General features: G+C 43.2%; 1 protein-coding gene across 1 annotated transcript in view; it reads left to right on the top strand.

The window, feature by feature from the left end:
• The first annotated feature begins 689 nt into the window (after nt 1-689).
• The window catches only part of LOC109393330 (unconventional myosin-XVI), a 457,270-nt gene continuing 447,113 nt past the window's right edge, over nt 690-10,846 (top strand). The window contains exon 1 of the mRNA XM_019662415.1: nt 690-894. The gene's annotated coding sequence lies outside the window, so the exon portion shown is untranslated. The remainder of the gene's footprint in view (nt 895-10,846) is intronic.

Genomic DNA, 10,846 nt, shown 5'->3' with positions numbered 1-10,846 from the left:
TCATGAAAATTCCAACAGAGAGCAGTTCCCTAGAAAAAGGCTTGTCCTTGCCCATGTTCATCTTGTCCCATGCTGAAGTTCATATACTGGAGCGGATTTCAGAAGAATCTTAGAAGCTTTCGAATATTAGAGCGTGAAGAACTGTTATGGCCTCTGTATCTTTAAAAAGGGTCACTCATCTGCCATAGTCCCCGCGATGGCCTTTGTTCTGGTCGGGCTGCCCAACGGGGACACCCGCTCCAGGTCACAGCTCCCGGGCCCTTGAGCAGATGACTCACGTCCAGGCCACCCTCTTCCCCTCCTCCTCCCTCGCTTCTTGCAGAAGTCGGGTCGGAAAAGTTTGAAGAGTCAGCTCCATTCTTAGATTCGCAGCAAAGCGAGAGGCGGGAGAGCCCGAAGGGGAGGATCGAAGGAGCTGGAATTGGAGAGAGAGGCGCGGTCTAGACAACGCGTGAGTGTGGGAAGGAGGGAGGCAGGGGACCTGGAGGGGCCACCCGGGCGGGAGTGAAGAGAGGCGAGCTTCGCATCCTGGCGGAGGCAGGCAAGTGAGACGCAGAGCTGCAGAAGGCAGCGGGTGGAACGGCGCCCCTGGGAGCTGGAGGAGTTCACCCCCGTGGCCGGCAGGGCGCGCGGGGAGGGGCGAGTGTGTCCGCAGACGCTGCGCTCCGATCGACGAGTGAGCACAGCCCACCCGGTGGGGAGCGGAGTCACCAGTCTCGCGCTGCCCGGGCTGCGCTCGCTGCGCCCGCTCCGAGCGCGCAGCAGCCCCGGGCGCGGTGGACCCGCCACCCAGCGCCCCGGCGCATCCGCAGCCCCTCTCGGGACGCAGCCGGAACCGATTCCCGGGAACGCTAGGCCGGCGGCACCCAGCTCCCACGGACCCTTCTCCAGCAGGTAGGGGCCGAGGGGGGCGCCGTGCATGGTCTCCCACGCGGGGCAGTTGACCGAGCAGCCTTGCCTCCAGGTCTGGAGGAGGTCGGCGGGGCTCAATGCTCTCCTATCCCGTGGCGATTGCGACTCGGGGAGGGTGCGATGCTCGCACCTGCGTCGCGGGGTACCTAGCTTGAGTCCCAGCGTGGAGAGGGGGCGTGGAGAAGAGGCTGGCGGACCCTTTCCCGGAAAGGGACGCGGGGAGGTATGTGGACGCGAGCTGAGAACAGAAGCAGCCTGAACTCTGGACCTAGCCCAGGAGAGGAGGCGAAAGTGGCAGTTTAGGGGACGTGGGAGCTTCTCGTTGCTACGGGAGATGGGCGAAGCTGAGCGATCACCTATACGAGCACTGTGGAGAAGGCAGGGAGTTGGTCCTCGGTCCCATTTTGGGGGAGGGGGGGCGGGGGGGACATGAAAAAGAGCGACTACTTCAGAGAACAAAGATGTAGGTGTGAAGGAGGGCTCTCAGACTGTTGCCTCTTCCACTGATCTTCCACGACCTGTGACAGACTCCCGCCGGACAATATCAGCTCCATTGTCTTGAAGGACTAGGTGGGGGCATGGTACCCACTGGAGGCTCTTCATTCATGGCAGCTTCCCCCCCCCCCCCCCAGTCTCCAGTCTCCGCCCAATCTTCCCTGGCTGAGTAAAGCCAATTAATTAGGTCGGTGGAAGTACTGGGTTTAATTGGTACCTTATACGCCCGCCCCTGAAAGGTAATGGAGATGATTTTCATCAAGTTCTCTTAGCATTTCTGCCATTTATTGAAAAACCGTAGCTACTGACTCGTGGCTCAGATCTCTGTTTGGGGGGACTGAGCCAAATACATTTAAATTGTATGTGAATTGTTTGCCACCTGGAAGAATCATAGACATTGGAGGAGTAAGGACTGTTTTGCTAATCAGGGCCAAGGAAAACTTAGCTACTTTGAATGGGCCAGGAGTCAGTGGGCAGGAGAGGCAGCAGGGACAGGCGGTCTTTATCCTCCCAAGTGCAACAGCCCCTGAAGTGCTCACCCTCTTTGAGCTGTGGCTTTCTTTGAGGAGCTCATGAAGTGTCTGGGATCTCTGTTCAGGTGAAGGTTAAAATGTCTCGCATGTATTTGCGATGGGTTCCGGGGGGTACTTAGGAAGCCCCTGTAGTCTTATCCATGCATCTCCTAGTGATTTTCACTTAGAATCAAGAGACAGAACAAGGGACTCTTAAGTCATCCATGAGCTTCTGAAATCAAAGCCACAGGACTGGGGAGGGGGCAGCCACCTGGACCCTCATGCTTCCTCTTTATGGGTTCACTGCATAGCTGTCAAAATACATTAAATTTTACTCTTGATATTGTTAAAGGCTTTGAAGGTAATTCGTCATCCTTGGGTTAAGGGTCCTCCAAAACGCGTCTATTTGCATGAAGTTGTTTAGCTTATAAAAATTATGCAAGCCTATGTGACGTATACTTAGCATTAACAGCTATGGTCCCTTATCACACATAATCAAGTTGTGTGAGCATATGAGGTTGATATTATATGGACTTTTTGGAAACCAGATTATATGGCATTGCTTAAGAAAGTCTTAATATGCAGTGTGATATTTACTAAAGGGAAAATAAGTTTAACCAATAAAATGTCATCTAGAAGGCATGATGCTATGGTTGAGCTTATCTGTGTCCTATGCGAACTGGGGGGGAGTGAAATGATTTGTTTAGTACACACTAAAATAGCTGGACGATTTTGTTTTGCTTGTGCAATTAATACTTTAAAGATTTTTTTTCTCTGCTTTGAGAATGCTTGAGGATACAAGCTTCAGTAGCTACTGTGGCAGGTGTTAATGTGATCTGTGGGTAGGTCAGTACTTGTGAAGATAAAGGGGAATGCCCAGTAAATATGAGCCCACTGAAGAACGTGGATGTTCTTGAAAGAGATTAAATAAAAATAGAAACATTTCCTACTCCCTAAGAAATCAGAAAATAAAATCTGTTGAGTAAAACCATAATATGTATAATGCACATAATATGTGTATCTATATGTATGTAGGTAACTTGCAAATCATTAAATGTGGTAAAACATTTATATAAGTGAGAAAAGATATTGTATTGGAACTCGGATATTTGAAAATGATACTTCTTTACATTTCAGCCTGTGGTTGGTTAGCTGAGCATTTCAAATGCTCAGTCAATATATCTGCCCTTTTGGGGTCTTATCACCAGGGCAAATCTGGGCCAATGGCAGCGCACGTTCATAGAATGAGAAAACATCAGGGTAGAAAGGAACTTGTAGAATGGTCTGCTCAAGCTCCCAGTACTACAGATGAAGAAAATGAGGCTCAGAGGACTTAGGTCATTTTTTCAAGATCACAGAGCTAGGTCTTGGCAAGGTCTTTGCTCTTTCTACCAAACAGGTGTGTCAGCTGTGTGGGTCTGAAACATCTCCTTCTGCCAACCCTTCTCCTGGCCACTCCTTTGTTCTATTCTTCTCTGTACTAAGCATAATACATTGTTCTGTAAGAGTCCCAGAGAGCAAAGAGTGAGCATATCAGGAGAATGGGAAAGATTAAAAATGCATATAAGTTACCCATGTAGGCTTTAAAAAAAGTTCAGGCATAAGAAAAGATGATTTTTGCTTGAAGTGCATTCAGGTGAGGAGGCAGTCATAGAAAGTAAAGTGTCTTTTACCCTTAGAAACTTAGAAACACCTGACCATTTCATAAGTTGCTTTTCCACCTGCGATCTCCCTTGATGATCACAACTGCTGGCAGGATGGGTGTGGTCATTCCACATTCCCTATTTCTGATCACCAAAAGCTGTTCCTTCTCCCTCTTATCAATGTCCCCAGGCAAAATTAGGTGCTTCTCTACAAGTGGGTGATAATCACATTGCATATTTACCACCCCAGTTCTGTTTTCAACTTCATATCCCCATCACCTGTCTGGGATTTAGCCCTGAGTAAGGATTCAGTTGATGCTTTTAGAATATATTGAGCTAATGAGTTAATTAAAATCAGGCATTTCTCCTCACCTGGCCTCTTTTAAGCATGGACTTCTTTTTCAACTGAAGTGCCAGTGATTTTGAAATGATAAAATGATGAAAATATTTTTTAACAGTTCTGTTGTGACATTTCCTGAGAAGGAGCAGTCATTCAAGTACACGGTAACTTGACTTAGAAAAGAGTGCATATCTCTAAGGCTAGAGCAGCTTGCTCCCCAGGCTGCTAACCCTATCCCCTGCAGGCGCTCATCAGGGTGGGTTTCCTCAGCTCACCCCTGACCTACAGAATGAGAAATGGGGGTGGGACAAAGGACCCTCCCTCTACCAGCCCTGAGTGAGTTTTGTAAGTACTACATTTGAGGACCACAGTTATCATTAAAGAACTCCCAGTTAGCCGCCTCCACCTAGCTAGAACTGCCTCTTCCCTGTCTTACATAGGAACCTGCAAAGATTGTCTGACCTTTTTTTAATTCTCCTGTTTGATTCCAACAATTAGGAAGACTTGACAATAAACCAGGTCTTTTGTTCTAAGGCAGTTTAGATTCACATTTATTTAGCTGTAATGAAAAGCATATATAAACAAAACGATGCTGTTTTTTCAAATGGAGTGTAAACTTTAAAGTGGCAGAATTGTATCAACTGATTTATTTTATATCCCACACAGGATTACAATACTTTGTATACAAGTGTGTTAAAGGAATTATTTTAAATGACCTAGGCTTTATCATTTCTGCAGTGTGCTTATTTCTTTGGATCTGGAAGAAGCTGGGAATAGGGGTCTGCGTTCACTCAACTTCATTCGAGTTCATTCCTCAGGCTTTGCGGTCCAGCATCTTCCTGTTCAGATGCTGCTGCTGAACTTGCTGTCCCACTCTTTTGCCCTCTCACGGAACGGCATTTGACAGCAGACATCTCACCTTTTAGCTGCTACTCGTTCCTTTATGTCTTCTCTGACTTTGCTTCTCTTGTCCACCTCTTCAGATTGGTTCTTCCAAGTTCTTTCCTTTGGCTTCTGCTGCTTCTGATTCCACATTGAACTAGGTTTCTCTTCCACTCTCTACATGCCTGTGGCTGAGCTCCAGACCTTCATTTCTAGTCCTGACTTTTTTTTTTTTGGTACTTTTAGACCTGTATCTGCCTGCAGGCCACCTTACCTGTGTGTTCCACGTTCAGTCTGATTTCATATCTCCAAACTGGAGTTCATAATCTCTGTTACTCCTGTTTTTTTCTTCCTGCCCCAGTGGTGGAAGCACCATCCACCGTCTTTTCATTTCCCTCTTCCACTTTCCATTTCCTGTCAGACATCAAGTCTTTACAATTTATCTTTTAAGTATTATTGAGATTAGTCTCCTCTATTCTGATCTTTTTATGACTGCCCTTGGTCAACTCTTCATCACCCCCTGCCAGGAATAGGGGATCAGTTCCTAATTCATCTTCCTGCTCTACTCCTCCCCTCATACCCACTCTTACGGGAGCCAGAGTAATTTCTCTTAAACACAAGTTTGGCCATGAGACTTCTTGTGGAAAAGACTTGAGTGATTTCCTGTCACCCATGGCATGCAGTGCAGGCTTCTCTGCACACCCTCAGTTGTCCTTCTTGGCCTCTTCCTGGAGCCTCCTCTCAGCTCTCCTGACCTACATCTTCTGCCTTGGACAACACTAAGTTGCTTGCAGGTCTCCAACGGAACTTAGCGCTTCTTAATCTGGAGACGTTATTCATGTTCCTGTGGGCTGGGCATGTGCTTTTTCTCACTTTGCTCAGCTGGAGTCAAAGGCAGACCATCTTTCTCCAAACACTCCTGCCTCATAGATGCCCCTCTTTGGACAGCTCCTTACTGCACAGACATCTTGTGCTTAATCCTTAGTGTTCCCTGGTCTGGTTTGAATGTCCAACTTTTCCCTGTGTTGTAATTACCACTTCCTTATTCATCTCTGTGTGAGCGTCTAGAGTGGGTAAATGTTATATGAATGGGTATAAGCATTGCACAGGCAAAAGGCAAGCTGCCTTAGAGGCCTGAAAATGCCCTTTGGAGATCCTAACCCCGCAGTTCCTTACTTTCTGCCCACATGGGGATTTCATCTCACTCTTGTAAACCCAAACTAATTTTAGACTGAAAAAAGAATAAAAGGCATTGACTTGAGCAAAAGAAGCCGCATCCCGGGAGACAGTATCAAGTAGCAACCTAAATTGTGTTCCATCAAGACAAAGGGGAGACCATTTTTTATAGAGATAGTTCCTGCCCATGTTCCCAATTTCATGGGAATGAGGATGCCAGATTATGCAGTTCTAATTGGTCAGTATAGAAACAAAGATACAATTCACACGGTTCTGATTGGACAGGGTAGGTCTCAGTCCATTGGTAGAAAGATGAAACCAGGGCTTCCCTGCAGTGGTTGACTCAGACTGTGTAAAGAAGTGGGGTGTAGTGAGGGAAGCCGAGAGTTTAGTCTGAGGTTCTCCCCTGTCAGCAAATGGCCACCAGACTCTTATTATTCATAAAGTTTGGGCCCTCAGTTAACCATGGGAGTCCAACTCAGGAGATAAATCCCTTCTCAGGGTTCACATTGTCAACTGATGGTTGTTGGCACTAATTTGGGGTGCGGTGAAGAAGGAAACTATTCAGTTCGAACAAGTCAATTGTGATACGGCAAGGCTGTGAGAACAGCATGGCAGTGGAGCCGCTCAGGTGTGTTACAGCTTAATTATGAAGCAACACAGCTGTGAAACACCATGGCCGTGAGGTGGCCCTGGGATAAGGTGGCCCTTGGGTGAGGCTCCTCTCTGGCTAGACAGCTCTGCTCCATATGTGTCACCTTCTGTCCTGCTCTCCTTTGTCTGCTATAATTGATCTGGTCTGGAGAGATGTCTCTGATGTTTTATCTTTAGTGTTTCAGCACCAGCCAAGGAAATTCTGTCAGTCTTCGGTCTTTGGTGGAAAAGGAAAATGCACTCCTCCAGCCAGAGGAGAACTGACTTATATAGAGAGAAGTCCCTGCCCTGGTCCCTGATTGGTGTATCCTCACACAAATGAGGACTCCAAACCCTCGCAGTTTGATGGGTCCAAAAAGCACTGTCCTGATAGGTCCTAATGGAGCCGCTCTGACTGGTTGGTGAAGATGCTGATGGGGATGTAGCTGCATGGCTTCAACTGGATAGGGAAAGGCTCAGTCCTGTTGGTTGCCATACAATTCCAGAAACTCCTTTAGAAGGGCTGGCTCAGATGCCAGGAACACAGTGCAGGCAGGCAGGTCAGTGCGGGAGGCAGGCAGCTTCGTGCAGGTTTCTTCCTGAAGTGTGGTTTGAGTAAGAGGCCCCCTGTTTAGAGACAGCTGCTAGGCTGTGTGTTAATATTTGAGCCCAGTTAGCCACCAGGAGCCCTTGGTAGGTATATTTTTTCTTAGGATCTACAATATCAAATGAATCTTTTCATGGTCCATACTTTTTGTTGAATCTCTTCTTCCTCCTATCTCTCCAGATCCTACCCTGTTGATCCCTTTAACTCTATCTCCTTCTGCCTCCCATGAAAATCGTTTGCTCATTTTACAGATAAGGAAAAGAAAACCCATAGAGACTGAGTAATTTATTCAAAGTTACACTGCTAGCTTAGGGTAGATCAGGACTTGCATAGAGGTCTGATTATTAATCCTGTGTTCTTATTACTAAGCAAAACTCCGGGTTCTCTCTTTTTAAGAGAAAAGAAAATGTGTTTCTTTAACAAGTGCTATATAAAAAAACCATTATAGCCTGGGGTAACCAACTATAGCCCAAGGGCCAAATACAACCTATGGCCTGTTTGCTTACAGCCTGTAAGCTAAATATGCTGTTCACATTTTAAAGAATACTAAAAACAAAACAAAACCAAAACCAAACCAAGAATCTGTGTCCCACGTGCACCCTACTGCCCTGATAGCTTAAATATTTACTGTCTTGCTTTACAGAAAATATTTGCTGAGCCTGATACAAATGAGAAACAATGAGACCCGAAGGTCATGTTTAGTGTAAATTTATATGGAAACTGACTTTGGTAAATAATTGTAATACTAAAAAACAAAACAAAACTGGATGTAAGTTGTAGAAAACTGGACGTAAGTTGTACATTTTCTGAATTTTAATAAAAAAAAAGAAGGCATAACCCATACTTCATTCAAATGGTTAATGTCTTGTATTTATTTCATTAGTTTTTGATGCTTCTCATTTATCCACAAATAATTACCTTGATAGACACTATTAGTATTAAGTCATGTAAGTAAAGTAAATCAGGTAAACCCTCATAAAAACCACTGTGGGCATTTTTGGTTAAAAAAATATGATTGAACGTATAGAAAAGGGTAAGTTTGATGCCTAAGCTCTTATAAGCAGAATTGAATTATACATAAAAAGAGGCATTCGAGTATCCTGTTTTTTAATAAAATGTTGACTGTATTCTTTTTCATTTTTATTACTGGAATTAGTTGGTCTTTTAAAAATAAACTTGGGAGGTTAAAGCCTCTAGCATGTGGCACTGTATGCCTTTAATGAACACATTTGAAATATTAAATAATTCCTTTAAGAATGATAAAGCCTTATTCAGGCTTACTCATTTTCTTTCTCATTTAGATTCTTGGTTATAAGCAGCTCAGTAATATGTGGCTGGGAGTCCCTGGGTAGAAATCGCTTCATGAGCTCCCAAATCTTCTTTCAAAAAGTCTATTAATATGCCTTTTATCTTTATGATTTGAAACAGCGAGTCATTAACTTTACAGTTATTTCAGTGATTAAAAACTAAATGCAAGAGCAAGACAAAAGAACTTAGACATAAGAAATAAAGAAATTTAGTAGAACAGAATACTGAGAAGATACCGTAGATAGGTTTTAGCTTGGTATTTTCAGTTTTTTAGTGTGTGTAAAAAGAGACAACAGTTTTCTGGAATGAAATTAAGATTTATTATTTCTCAGGAAGGGGTTTGCTAAGGCTACAGATATGGAAAAATTCAAATAAGGATGATAAACGGAATTTTCCTAATAAAGATGCATAAAAGACGCATTGGAGTGGGAAATTGCAATGTAGTATAAGTGGTCAATGAGAGAGTGAGCTTTAGGTGGATAGGTGTTGGCTGGAATGATAAAACCTTTCTAGGATTCATCTGTGAAATGGGGTGATCAGAGTACCTGCTTTACAGGTGAAATATAGGATTAAATGAGATCAGATTGTATGTGTTTAGCTCAGGGCTTATCACTGTGCAGAAGCTCTGTAAACTTCAGCTGTTGTTATCCTGCCTTAGAGAAGGTGTCAGTGTATTAAGACTCCTGCTGAAAGTTTTATTCTGCAAATGCCTGGGTTACTTAGAAAAATTGGAGCTTTTTTTCTCTAGAAGCTTAGTATTGCAAACTAAAACAATGAGAGGAAGTGCTAGGGTGGACTTGATTCTAATTAATAAATAAGAGCTTGGTGACATATATGTGATGAAAATATTAGGAAAAAAATGTTCCTACTGTCTTAGTTTGTGTTATGTCTAGTGTATAGTAGGTCATAGGAGAGTGAATTTTGAAACGTTATGAGGAAAGGTAATTGTAGCCCAGTGGACACAAATTATAAAATCAGATGTGGCATAAATGGAATGTCAGATTTAAAAGCAAAATAATGGCTTTGCAGTCGCATATCATTAAGGGGAAGCAAAAGAAGTCACTCATAAATGTCATGTCACACCACAGGGCCACCTGTAAGATATTTAGCTGGGACATGTGTACAAGGTAGAGAGTTGGGCAAGTGTCCAACAAAGCAAAAGAGAGTGATACAAACGCACAAGAAGAATGCCAGGATTAAATCTAATCATGAGTGCAGTTATGGAAAAGTGCTAGAGACAATAAAAAAGCTTACTTTTGTCACATTTAGAGTAAGAAAAGCAGGGCAGTGGTCAACTTCTGTTTGGGACTGATGATGTAAAAGATACAGATGATTTAAAAGGGGATTTAGCCGTCATAATTTTGGTCCCTTTTCATCAAAGAGAATGAGTTTAAGAAAATGAATCAAATTTTTAAAAAATCATGGATTAAGGTTCAACATAGATGAGGAAATTAAAACAAAACTTCATTTAGCTCTTTTAAGTGGATTTAGGTTAGACTCACATTAATCCCACTCCAGAATACTGAAAGAACTTCAAATGTGATTCTGTGAGTGCTATCAGTAATCTGGGGACATGATGGAGAATCATAGAAATACTAAAGAACTGGGGTAAGCTGAATGTCCCACGTTTCATTAAGCATCCTAGAAGCTATACATTGGTATATAGATTCCCATCAAAAATGATAAATTATATGGAAAAATGTGAGGAGCAGAATAATAAACAAAAGTCAGTCATTACAAGCTAACCTGACTACATAGTCGAATAGAGCAAGTTAAAATTAATGCTACATCTCATCAGTAAAATTAGAGACCTAGGCTAAATAATTTCTAAGGTTCTATTGGGTTGTCAGAAAAGTCACGATGCGTTTTTGCAATGAAAAACATAGAAAAATACGTCATGACTTTTCTGACAACCCAATATAGTCTAAGAATTTGTGGTAGAGTTAGTTTGATTTTTTTTTGTAAAACCTACCTAAGATAACATTTACCATCTTAATGATTTCTAAGTGTACAGAACAGCAGTGTTAATTGTGCAACAGATCTCTAGAACATTTTTATGTTGCAAAGCTGAAACTCTGTACCTATTCAACAACTCCCCATCCCCTTAGCCCTCCCCTGCCCACAGCCACTGGTAATCAGCTCCTACTTTCTGTCTATGAGTTTGACTATTTAGATATCTCATATAAATGGAATCATACCCTTTTTGATTTTTTGTGACTGGCTTATTTCACTTTGTATAGTGTCCTCAAGGTGCATCTGTTTTGTAGCATACTCCAGGATTTTATCTTTTTTTTTTTTTTAAAGATTTTTATTGGGGAATTGGGGGAAGGGGAACAGA

Source organism: Hipposideros armiger, unplaced genomic scaffold, assembly GCF_001890085.2.
Source record: "Hipposideros armiger isolate ML-2016 unplaced genomic scaffold, ASM189008v1 scaffold_376, whole genome shotgun sequence".
Taxonomy (NCBI): Eukaryota; Metazoa; Chordata; class Mammalia; order Chiroptera; family Hipposideridae; genus Hipposideros; species Hipposideros armiger.
This window is presented reverse-complemented; position numbering and strand designations above follow the sequence as displayed.